Raw genomic sequence first — 14,283 nt, 5'->3', positions numbered from 1 at the left:
TCTTTTATTAAATAAAAATATCCAGATTGTCTACATTCTAAATAGATACTTTAAAAGAAATTTAACAATTTTTTAAGCTACAAAATTCTCTCTCTCTTTCTTTCTGTCTTATCGAGTTTTTCGATCTGCTAACGTCTGTAGATTTCCTGCGCCCTGTCTAGAAACAGTCCTGCGTGTGCATACACGCATTTACATCATAGAATCGCGGCATATCGTTAGCACATTGGGTAAAATAGCGCTTTTCTACTTCCTCCTTCAGACGTCGCTCGGAGGTAAGAATGGTTTCAGCCAAGCTGAAATTATCTCGCGGCTTGTTTGCCGGCTTGATACGACAACGGTAATCGATGATACGTGTGGAGCTTTCTGGAGGTTCCTAAGAGCTTGGAATTTTTAAATCTCTTTCGAAAAACTTTCTGTAATTGCATTAGTTCTCCCCTTCTAATAAATCTAATGAGAATAAAGTATTGGGAAACAGTTTTCAAAGAATATGATCTTCTTTATGGCGAAATATACGCAAGGATGAAAGGATTAGCGGGATGGGAATTCTGAATCAACGCGGTGACAAAATCAGTAACTTTTAATAATTTTGCGAGTTATCTCCGTGTCTTGACATCATCATTAAATGCCAACGTTTCGCAATATCAGATTGCTTTTCGCCCTGATGAAGTGAACTGTAATGTTCACGTTGACATTTAACGATGTATCAAAATATGGAGATAACCCATAAACTACGTAGCTTCATCGAAGAAAATATCCGTGGAAGCTTCAAAAGTATTAGCTTTTAATAATATTCTGGCTGCATTTAATTAAACGTTTATCATATTTTAATAGTTTTATAACAATTATTATTTTTACCATTAAAAAATCATATTAAACTTAAGACATTTGTTTATGAAGTACGTATAGTATGTATCATTAAATAGATTATTTTATTCTTGCAAGAATAATTTTTAGGAATCATACAAAAAAATTGTTTTATAATCCAATGTCTAAACATAATTTTCAAAGAACAGCGAGTGAAATTGAAATTGAACTTTCAAAGTAGTTGTTTAAACGCCTTAAACTACTCTAAGAAACTTTTCTTTTACTGTAATGCGCCGCTACCCTCACAGGTTCAAAGTAATCCGACGTTACACACACACACACACACACACACACACACACACACACACACACACACACACACACACACACACACACACATCGCCCATGAAGAGGATAGACAGTTTCGCACTACGGATACGTCTGCTAGCCTAAGAGCCGGCATAAAAATTCGTGTCAGGCTACGCCGCGCGTCGGCCGTAACAAGAAGACAACCGTCGGAAAAGGAGACTATGGGTAATCAAGAAACTCCGCGAAAAGGGAAAAGAAAGGAGAAATGCGGAGTACTTCGCGGGTCAGCTCGCATTAGATACTTTTCTCCTAAACTCGCTAAAAGCGAACCGGCCACGAAACGACGAGACAGCTCTTTCTCTCCTCCGCTCTCGTCCGCCGTGTCCGTAAACGGTAAGGCGAACGGAGATGGTGAAGGCGAACATTGCAGAGGCGCAAACGGACGGCCGTTATACGTACATATCCCCGAAGGAAGCATACGTGCTGCCCGCGTTTTAACAGACAGGACGAAGCCCCTCGACGTTCTCGTGACGTCGACTAAAATAATCTGCCCGCTCGATTCGCGAGAGAGTACCGCGGTGCTTCTGAGATTAGATTTGCTACTCGTACTTGAAAGAAAGAGAAAAAAGACAATGAGAGTGAGAGAGAGAGAGAGAGAGAGAGAAAGAATTCGCTTTTCGCGGAGTTGGCGCGATAGAACTGATTTTTATTAAATTCGTCCGCGATACAATTCCGCTTCGACGGCAAGATTTATCTTCTTATAGGTAAAGAAGATATTTCCGTTCTGTTACTCTTTTCTGACAAGAATAAAACGAGGCAAGAAGAGTAAAGTCTTATTCTTGAATCTTGAGCTTGAGGAGACATTCTGACGAGGAGTAAACTTAAAGTTATATTATGAAATATGTAAAGAAGGGTAAGTATAGAGAGAAAGAGAGAGAAAAAAAAAGAAAGAGAAAAAAAGATAAACTGAAATAGCATGTAAACTATCATTTTATAATATTTTATATTGTTCAGATTAACATTAATTTATTATTATTTATTTTTTAATCCTTGCGGCTTAGGATGGCTCCCGAATTACATTTCATGCTTTATATTTATACACACTTTATATATACATTTATATATACATTACATTGCACTTTTATATCCCAGCAAACGAAACAAATCAAATTTAAATTAATTTAGATTAATTATTAACTTTATTTTTATTAATAATATAATAAAAGTTCTGAACATTTTGAATAATCAAAAATAGACAAAAGCGTGGAATAACAGAAAGAGGAAAAATTAATAAGTTGCGAGAAATTATTTAATCATCATAAAATATAGAGTTAAATTGAATGTTAAATTAACATATTAGCAAGATCGGTTTACATCGTTAATGGAACATTTTTTTATTTAATATCTACTAAATTAAATCTATTAACATTAAATCCGTATGTTGATATAAGCAACACTGGAAATTCGAACGTGCGTTCGACGCAATAAAAATTGTTGATATAATATTTCTTATCTTTATTCATCCGTATAAATTTAATCGTATCGTCAATAACAGGATGCGTTAAATATAAGCGAATATTGATATGAATATTGAACCTAGCTGGAAAGTTGAAACTAATGTACAATTTATTACGATTATACATTTATTTAATAAATTTATATATATATATTATTTTCATCATTCTACAACTTTCAACATAAAATATACGGAAAGTTAAAAAATAAGGAGAAAAGTTGGAAAGAGAAGAAACTATTCACGATCGTTTGTGTGATAGTAACTGGAGGTCCTAGAAAAATCAATAGTTTATATGCACCCAGGTCGCACAGATTGTAATCGTTAAATGTGAACACCGATTCGACATTCCTTCCTATAAATTCCAAGCGCCATTTGCAGTAAAGAATCACACGGCCGTCAGCGGACAAATGTTTACGGGCCTGTATCTGTACGGATGCCAATTTCGAGGCGCATGGAACCGGTTTCACAACGGATTAACCCACTTTAATCTTTCACGCCTTTTTATTATATTCCTATTATAAATCTCTATTATAATATCCCTGCAGAATATCGCGTTTATTACGTTACGGTCGTCACACGTCGCGCGTTTTACTTTTCATCGCGCATACAAACGTTGAATTTTTCTATTAACAATGTATTTTATTATACCTGTCCTCTAAAAGCTGCTCCCGCAAGTGGATTATATCATAAAAGACAAAATATACCACAAATAAATAAATTAAACAAACGGCAGGACAGATAAGATTTAACTTCGCCATTTATTCATTATATAAACAATATCGAAGATAAATGTCTTTTTTCTTCGATCGATTGACTTATATTGAGAGACAAATAATTTTTAATTAACAAATTTGAAAAATACAGAGGAGATAAAATATTGCCTATTTTTTTTTCTAATTCGATATTTTATTCAATATTTTATAAGATACATATTTATATAATAGCTAATTTATAAGCTAGATCATTATGAATGTATTAATTATAAATTCGTTAGTGCATTGATTTTATTCCAATAAATTGCTAATTAAAATGGCAATAAGCGTAGTATAGTTATGTTCGCAAAAATCCGTGACGAATAATAAATAACGAAGTGTAATGCGCAAACGTATCTTGCACAAATTTCTCTCTAATATCCGTTTGAAAAAAGAATTGCAACAGAATTCGTAGTTTTCACACTGCCCTGTCATTGTAATCACAATGTAGCAAATAATTAATATTCCGACACCCCGTTTTTAGATACGTATACCTATAAAAGAAAGTCCATGCAACAAAACAGAAACCAACGCAATTGGAGCTAACGTATCATTTCACCGGTGAAAAAAAAAAAGAGAGAAAAATATTTTACGAGTCGCCAAATTTTTCATCGCATCATCATCGCTTTTTTTTCCATTTTACCTCTGACGCCTCCGTCTCATGCATATTCCGGCGAAATCAGCCGCGCAGTGAGAAATGTGAATTTGAGAGCGAGTTATTTTCAACGTGATATTTTAGCGGGGGTTCCACTGGGGACGGACAAGCCGCGTAAAAAGTTAGTAAGGCATGAAACAAGAGATAAGAATAGCAAAAGCGAGCGCATGGCGCGGTGCGAGAACGAGAGAGCGGCGGAAAATACGTACTTCCTGAAGCGTGAAATACATCACGTTTAAAAATACGTAATCGCGGAAGTTCCGGAAAAGCACGTACTCGTTATGCAACTGCGTATCACCGCGAGAGAATCCGCGCGAATTCCTCGCTGACGTACAAACTCGACGACGGCGACGGCGCAACCGTGCATCATGATCTGATTTGTCGAGAAAATCGACTCGAATGCTCTCAGAATAAACGACTCTAACGCTACCACGTCCGCCCGCGATAATCCAAATCCGTTGAAACGCCCGACCTTATCGTTATAACGACGTTTTAACATTCGGACGTTGCTCGAACTTTCGAATAAAAAGCTCGGAGCGAATTAAACCGTTTTTATGTTACATTTTTTTTTTCATTTTTCTAACATTTTTTAATCTGAAAATCAATTAATTTAATGTGTAAAAAATATATGTACATAAAAATGAAGAAAATATTTTAATTATAACACCGACTTTTGTAGCAAATTATTAATGGATCATTGAAGCATTAATAAATGAGAGCTGCAGTGTTTATTTAAATATAAAAATTCTCAGTTTTACATATTTTCTCAGACACAAAACGTACTATGTTGTTTTACACATTAAGTAATGCTGTACTTTAATATAAATTTCATTATACTTGTATTTTATAGAAACTTAGAATAGTTCGGAACTGCACTGAAAAAAAAGTGTTGATTGCTGCAACAATTTAGATAGTAAAATATGGCATAGCATTTTTATATGACAGCAACCAGTTTTTGGCTGTAGCAGCAAATTTTTAATTGCGCCTATCCGCAATGTCAGTATATAATTTCGATAGGCTAACGCATCTAAAAATTTGCTGCTACAGCCAAAAACTGGTTGCTGCCATATAAAAATGCTATATCATATTTTACTATCTAAATTGTTACAGTAACCAATGCCAGCATTTTATTATCTAAATTGTTGCAGCAGCCAATCTTTTTTTTCAGTATGCTTACACTACTTCCAAAGTAAACATTTGTATAATATAAAATTATTAACCGCGTTAAACACTAGCATATTAGGGATAGAGAAGTATAAACTCCTCATATAAGAAAATTTAATACTTAAGATTTCAATTACTTGCAATCTTATTTCAATTACGATAGTTGATTTAAATTATATTAAATAAACAAAAGAGGAATAAAAAAAGTTCAGTTTCACACATCTCTGACTAGTTATAACTAAATCTTGGGTATGCTGTACTTTAATGTAAATTTTATTATAAATTTGATATGATAAAAGAAATAGAAAATTATGTCACAGGAATTTATTATAAAATATTCTCAGTTGCTCCGACAAAAATAGAAATAAAAGAATAATGCTTAATCAGGAATTAATTAGAGCCGGTGTAATTAGAATAATCTATGGCTAGTATTTACTCTCTTTCATTATTCTGGTCTTTTTCCCTCTTTCGGCGACACAAAATATTTGCTAAAAGCCCTAAATGCCTGGTGCTCGTGGTGATATCTTCAATTCCCGGCGCGCTTGTTTCCGGTTCACCCAGTGTGCGTTCAGTGGACAGTGCGCAGGAAATGTCGGGTGCAATTCGAGGATTGGGTCTGTGGAAAAAAAGTTCGTCGGAGCGAATATTTGCGAAGCGCGTTTCCGTGTGCTTTTACGGTGATCAGCCCCAGCTTTTGTCGTGCCACCATGTTGCGTTGGAATGAAAGCCGCAACCCTTTGCGTACCAGTGTGACATATCTAACCACTGGCAGCGAGCAGTGCGGGACATATGTGACTCATCAAGTTTTCTTTGAAAATTTCTCATATATGATACATATTCTCTTCTTATTCTTATATAAATATATTCTTTTTTATCCTTACGCACACGAATAGAGAATGGTTTAGCTGAAATATCTAAAAATTCAGCTAGACATATAATAAATCTAAAAATAATTTTTGTTGGACTTAAAATAATTGTTATTAATGAGCAGTACTATAATAAAGTTTAACATTCTAACAATCAGCTTGAGTGTCCTATATAATTATTTTGATGGTCTAATGAAATTATTCTCATATTTGTATCTATATTAAAATTTTTTAATATTTTAACAAAATTATTTTTGTATATTTCTCTTTATATATATATATATATATATATATATATAATTATTATTATTTCTTACGTACTGATATATGTTATTTTAATTTTATTTTTGAGTCTGAGGAATACATTCTCTCGTTTTGGACATTTCCAAAAATAGAAAGCAAAATAGGCGAATTCTATGAAATGGATTTAATTTTTGGAAGCGCGGAGATGTAAATAGATCATTTCGTAAAGTGTTAAACGCAGAACTCATGTCGGTTTACAAGTTGGAAGTACAACTGAGGTGTGAGATCGGCGAAAAGGCCACTAGGATAGCCAATGTAGCAAACTTTGTCTTCTCTCCGTCTAAACAATTCTGTTGATTCACCACGACGCGTGACGCTCTCTATTTTCCCCGTCAGCGTCAATTTAACATACAAAGTTTGACTGACAAAGTACCTCTTAAGGAAACAGGTTCATTTGCAAAAATAGAATTCTCACCTTTCCACAAAACCGTCGTGCTTTCACGCATACGTAATTCATCAGTCGTTTTCGTACGCACGAAACGTGCACTAACATTGCATTATAATTCATCAACGCAGCTGCGTCAGCTTGTTCTGCTGTATGCATTTACTTGACTCGATGCTCATTCAATGCATTCGTATCGGATAAATCGATGCACGTTAAAGTGCTATTTTTTCAACGTCTCTTTTAAAAATTTTTTTAATTTTTAAGCATTTGATGTTCAACTAGTTAATCCATCGTGCTCAAAATTTTCAAAAAAAAAAAGGAAGAAAAGAGTAACATTTAAAATTGAGATAATAACATACATTAATAAATTAGTTAGATTTAAATAAAATGCTTAGATGTTAAACTGTAATAATTCACAGTAATAATTTTTGCGAATATATCAGTTTTATAGATTTGATAATTTCTTATTTAAGTATATATCGATTTTATAGATTTGATAATTTCTCATTTAAGTTTCTATGACAAAAAATATCCTATCTATATTTATCTTATCATAAAAAATTGTAAAAGTAGAGCAATAACAGTATCACATGTAAAATGTAAAATCTCTGTGCCAACCAGGGCGCTTTATACACACACACACACACACACACACACACATACACACACACACACACACACACACACACATCTTGTTATTGGTCGCGACTTGCATCTATTCCTTTAATATTGCAATCCTCTTTTGCGATGGTACTAGCATACGAGAGATACATACAGAGATTTTATATTATCGACTTCATATACCGGACGAAATATTTGCCTTGCGGCTACAGTTTGATTTTTCCGATAAAAATAATCTTCAATACGTTCTTCAATATTTTTGCTACCGTATACAATTCGATGCATGCGCAATTTGCCACACGTGTAATTTTATGCGTTACAAATGTCCCGTCAAAGTATTAATAGATCGACGCCCGCGGATACGCGCTGCTGTTTGAAAAGAGGACAGTGCTCGGATAGCAGCGGCAGTTCTTTCTATAATATAATCTAATCGGAAAGCGGTTAATTAATTAATTAACTGCGAAACCGATTTGCAATTACGCGATAATTAATATCGATTGTCATACCCGCAATAGAGCTCTAATTTGTTGTTCTTGCCAAAATTCACTATGCGATAATTATCGAGCTCAAAGCTGTGCATTACTACACGTGGACAATTATTTTACATAATATTCCACTGCCTAATTCATAGAACGAATATATGTCCGGACCGCTATTTGATTTCAGGAATTTAGCAGCATATAACATATATATATATATATGTATTATCTTTACATTGCAAAATTGAATGTTGTACAGTCATTTGCAGCATTAAATGAATTCATTTCATTCGAAATAAATGTGAATAATTACATCTCTCTAATATTGAAAAAGATTCGTTTTCTAAATTTCAAGGATAAAAAATTAAGATTTGATACGGAAAATATATAATTTTGCTAAAATATTAAAAAATTTAGATACAAATCTGGAAATATAATTCCGTTTGGACCATTAAAATAATTATGTATATAAGAAACTCGAGCATAATGAGCAACGCAGCCAAAAATTTTGATATTCTAGCTTGAGCATTTTACATAATTATTTTAATAGTTTACAAAAAATTATTTTCAGATGTTTTTACCTAAATTTTTTAATATTTCAGTAAAATTGTTCTTTCTATTCTAGGCCAAGTAAATCTGTTTTCATTTTGAAAAGAATTGATTGATACGAAATGTCGCGAGTCGTTACACCCACATCCCGCAGAAAATACTTAAGCTATACGAACCGTACGAAGAATGCATATCTATTCGAGTCCTATTTCCCTACTCATTTCACGCAATTCCGAATAATGAGATTAGCTAGTTCCTGCGCTCGAGTTTTGTTTCCACGACGCGTTATCTCGTTTCGAGCGCGCGACTCGGACTAATTACGCCGCCACTCCTTGAGTACGCTAATCACGAGAAAATTGGCACAAGTGCCCGTTGTCAATGTCGGCCTGGGACGCATCACGTTGCTTCGTGCAGGGCGAGAAGCGAGAACTCGCGAGGGAACTTTCAGTGCGTCATTATCGCCGGCGTCATTATCGCGAAACGCAATTTGCCGTTATGCCTTTTAGCGTCTCGCGAGCGCCAGAGAGGATACGATCGCGGGAATTTTACAGCGTATATTAAAAGCGCGCCGATAATGCCCGCGAGCCCATAACTACGTGACGTGCGATATGCATAATGCCATCATTTTAATAGCCGCGCCGTCACCTTCATTTCGTTCATTGTAACGCGAGCTCATCATATCCCTCGATCATATCCCGTGTCCCGATTGCCCGATAAATACATTAGAGCATACGGGCCTGAAATGAATATTTAGTGGCGGCAAAATGCGCTTAGCCAAAAATGTTATTTTGGATCCGTAAATCGATTAAGCTCTTCGACCTGTTAATTAACGCACGAAGATTGATATCCGGGTCGGTGAAGCGAGACGTATGCGTATCTATTTGGAGTCAAATAGCGAGAATACGTTTCTTCGAGAAGGAACAAAAGCAATTCAATTTTCTTCCGTAATTGTTCCGACTTAAAAAAAAAAAAATGATCGTCTCTGAGAGACACACACATTTGGCATTTATAAAAATCGTAGAGAAATTGAAAAATAAACTATAAATATGTATAAACAATTAAAATCAATCTTTTCAAGAGGGTTTAGAAATACACTTTTGCGTTTTCGATTAGGTAGAACCCTTATATCAATCGTCAAGACCATCAATTTTTATTTTTTATTTACATCTACTATATTTTTTCTTTTTTCTTGACTAACGATACCCCATTTGATATTTTCACACATAATAGAAGAAACCGGAGTTTAATATTTTGACGGCGTAAAAGCGACATGTGAATATGTAACTCAGACATGAAGCATTTAAAGCGTGCGGGCTACGAAGCGTTCATTTCACTCTCCAAAAAAGCACCGCCCCATCCAAGACACGTGTTTCTAATATCTCAAACTTTTGGGCTGTCCTCTTAAGCAGATATATTTATATACCAGAATGTTTTATTGCATTGCTTCGAGTCGTCTCGGATATTACCTCCTTTACTCCAGTATAAGTCGACGACACGCTCTCTTTTTGCTCTTTCTCGGTTTCTCGCAGGAACGGATCAATATAGAAACTCATGAGATTTAAGTTTTAAATTCGTTTTAATTATCAACGAGAACTGCAAAATATTTTTGTTAAAATACGGCATTGTGTAGGATAAAATAACACCACGTTTATTTCATTGTCTATGTGATTATAATTCAAGTAACATGGAATAAATAAATGAGTCGCGCTTCTTTTTAAAGAAAATCGCCCCTTTCCGCAATAATTCTGTGTACTTTAAAATACTTGTTAGCATCATTATTATTGATGATCAATGTAATTTTGGATGTTATTTTCAGTCTCCGGTAAACTAAATTAACGCGACGTATAATTTATACATGGGAAAAACGATTTAGTTGAAGTATCTAAAGCTTTATAACTAGAGATTACAAAACTAAAAATAATTTTGTTAAACTGTACAAATAATTGCGTAGGGCGCTTAAGCTGAATATCAAAATTTTGTGCAGCATTATGCTCATTATGCTTAAGCTTCTTAATTACTTTGATAGCCCAACAAAATTATTTTTAGATCTATCTCTAACTAGATTTTTAGATATTTTAGTAAAATCGTTCTTTCTATATAGAACTGAAAAATATGTATTTATAAATCTACATATGAATATTATTGAGCATTAAGAATTAAATTTTCGCTTTGATCAAAAATAACTTTTCTATTAAATTTTCATGTTTAGAGAGAGTTTATTAATAATTAGTAATTATTAATTAATGCTCTTGTAAGAATCTACAATTTCATACGTTTTACACTATATACATATATATATAATATATATGTTATATATATATATATATATATGTGGGTGTGTACGTACATATTCTTGCGCGTGTATCTTGTATTTAATCTAACATTTTTCCATATAAAATGTATCACGATAACGTAACAATAATTCGCAAATATCTCAAAACAAAAAATTAATGTCTTTTCTTTTAGTTATGCTCCTGCTGGGAATCTTCGGATATTATTTCCGATATTAACTTCCAATCAGAAAAGCCTGATCCGCTTCTGATATCCCTTCTCTCAGAGTTTTGCTCTTCGCTTCATGAATTTCTTCGCTGTTTGTACATTTTTCAACAAGCTTCCCTCCTTTCTAACACTTTCCTCGCTCCTCGTTTTGATTCAAGCTCCACTGCGTGGGGCGGCTAGCTCTCTGGGGACGTCAAAGAAGGGTGGGATCGACAACTAATCGTGACTCGATCTCGTGGAGGAAGTCGTAAAGATATCTTGGTCTCCGGTTCGCGATGGCGATATCCGATATGTCACAGTTTCCTCTCTCTCTATTCACTCTTCCGAGCTCTTGCCTGATCTCAATTGTGTGACTGTCGCTAATGCGTTTACACCAACCGTCGCGTCACTAGCAGCTTTTCCCACGTGAATTGGCGATATATTGTTACCATTGCTGCTATAGATTTCATTTTACAATTAGTTTTGCATACGAAGGAAAAAAGAAGATTCAAATTTCCATTCATAATTTTGCAACCAGCTGGGATACGATAACATCATTGTCGTAATTGTAAAATTAACAGTGTAAAAATACAGAATATTTACGTGTATTAGACATATGTTGTCAAAGGTATCTTGTTATTTTTATTGAAATGAATTCTATATAGAATAAATTGAAAAACAAAGTTTTGTTATTTATCTACATTACATAAATATTTTGGCTAAATGTTAAATAAAAAAAATAGCCATGGGATATCAGGATAAGAAAAGTCATTCATCAAAATTTGTAAATATTATATACGAGTATATATTACATATATTTTTTTAATTGAATGAATAATGTTTTATTACAATAAATGTTAAATTAATTTTTATTACTACGCGGAATTTTTCTTGAAAATTTACCCTGAAAATATGGTAATTGTGGCAATATAATATTTTAAAGATTTTTACCATGCACTTCAGTAAAATTAATCAAACTTATTTTGTATTTTATTATAGTTTTATTAATAAATTAGAAAAATTTACATAAAATTTACATAAAATTCTTCGAAATACAATATTGTCTCAGAATTATCATATTTTCCAAGAAAAAATTCTCTCCATATATATGTAATCAAAATCAAATAATTGACATTTAGAAATTATAGTTTACTGAATTCAGTGTAACATAGCTCCGCCTAATCGTTTCGCTTGTAGTCGAGTTGTTGTCTCTATATATTTCCCCTACTCCAACTACTCGTAGTGGATCATAGATCGTATGCGACCCTACTCCAGGATATCAATAAGGGGAAGAACATCCAAATTGTGTCTTAATCTACTCGAGGAAACGCCGAAGCTCTCTCGTTTCCCGTGATCCAAGTTCATGGGGGACAGAACGGTACTTAAGACTGACTCGAGAGGAAGAGAGAGGGAGAAGAGGCGGAGCTCTTTTCATCCGCGGGGACTAAGCCGGGATTTGATCCCTCACACGCGTAAAACTAAGTCTCGAAATAATTCAATAACAGCATTAGCAAGCAACGCCCCCGTCCCCGGTAGGGACGGAACGTGCCATACTCGTGTTTCCCTCGGTATATAAGCCAGCCCAGGACCCGTGTCCTTCGCAAGGAGGTGAATTAGTGCCAGCCGCTTCTCATCGGTCCGTCCTCTCTCCCACCGTTTGTAAGATAGATCTGATGCTAATACCGGCCGACTAATTGCATCCTCATAAGAGCGCAGCCTTGACGAGCAACGCGATCCGTCGCTCTTTCTTTTGAGGGGAACCAATTCCGGTGATCAAAGATCGTTCCTCTTTTTACAGGCTCGTTGAGAATACGCGAACTTAATTTTAATGGCAAATTCTTCAGCTGATCAATTTCTTTGTCTTGAAATATATCATGGTGCCAATAATTATTGAATTACAAATTATTAAGAACAAGGGATTTCTCGTGAGTCTTCTCCGAAGTCAATAATTAAATAACTAAATCTTTTAAAGCTCAAACTTCAATCATGGAAATTAATTTTAATTAAGGCAGCCAATAAAATTTAAGCTTCTTAGAAGCGTATTATAATCAGGTTTTGAAGAATTTAGCTAAAACGAATTTTAAGATATAATAAAATCATATACAATCTAATAAAAGCATCTTAGATTTAACTCTTTATATTTTATATACTATCGATAACTGTGCTGTAAGAAATAAGACTCAAGCTGTGTATAAAAAAATGTCATCTGAATTCTTCAAATGAATGACACGAGTATATAAAATATAAAGAGTTAAATCTAAGATGCTTTTATTAGATTGTATATGATTTTATTATATCTTAAAATTCGTTTTAGCTAAATTCTTCAAAACCTGATTATAATACGCTTCTAAGAAGCTTAAATTTTATTGGCTGCCTTAATTAAAATTAATTTCCATGATTGAAGTTTGAGCTTTAAAAGATTTAGTTATTTAATTATTGACTTCGGAGAAGACTCACGAGAAATCCCTTGTTCTTAATAATTTGTAATTCAATAATTATCCTTAATAGAATATCGCATACGCATGTTAACTTTTAAATTAATCTTGTAACATTTCTCTCTAGAAAGCAGAATGGAGAGGACCGCTTATGTAAAAAAACTTAACTTAAACCTCAAAAAAAGAATTTTAAAACATTAATTAAGAATCATAAACAAATATTTTTTAATATTATATTATGACATCTTAGAAATTATTTTCTTTTTTTTTTTATAAAAATCTATACAGATGTAAATGTGCAGTATATGTATTCCATTATAATACCTGTATGATTTCAGATTTGTTATATATTTCAATGCGAATGCAAATCTATCCTTTTAAATTTTTTATATTAATTCCCTTCTTTGCACGTATATATATATATATATATATAATGTACATATATATTTCACAAAATACAAGGAATAGATTTAAAAGTTTATCTAACATAATTCTACAAAAAATAATTTTATAAACTTTTCATAAAAAAAAATGTGGAATCGTTTTCATTCCAATGATAATATGATTAAAACTGTTTTATTTTAATTCAAGTTATTGACTTGAATATGTGTACTTTCATCAAATACATTGTATCAGTGAAGTACACTTAATGGTCCTCAATAACTGTATATATACTACAACCTACGTATAAAAGCACTTTCGAGAAAAGCTATTGAACTGGACAAAAAAACGTTGACTAGCCATCTAGAGGCAGGTAGACGATCTATTTGATAATAGATACTAGAAAATACGAAAATGGTTAGATGCAGCATACACTAGGCGTATTCTTTTCCGTACAGTTCTGAACTAATGCTATAAATTAGAGTGAAACGAACTATATGTTCACTCTAACTTGTTACACCAGTATACACCAATTCAGAAATTGGAATGGGAAAAGAACAGATCTTTAAATAATTGAGTAAGAGCT

This window comes from Trachymyrmex septentrionalis, unplaced genomic scaffold (assembly GCF_001594115.1).
Source record: "Trachymyrmex septentrionalis isolate Tsep2-gDNA-1 unplaced genomic scaffold, Tsep1.0 scaffold59, whole genome shotgun sequence".
Classification (NCBI taxonomy): Eukaryota; Metazoa; Arthropoda; class Insecta; order Hymenoptera; family Formicidae; genus Trachymyrmex; species Trachymyrmex septentrionalis.
This window is presented reverse-complemented; position numbering follows the sequence as displayed.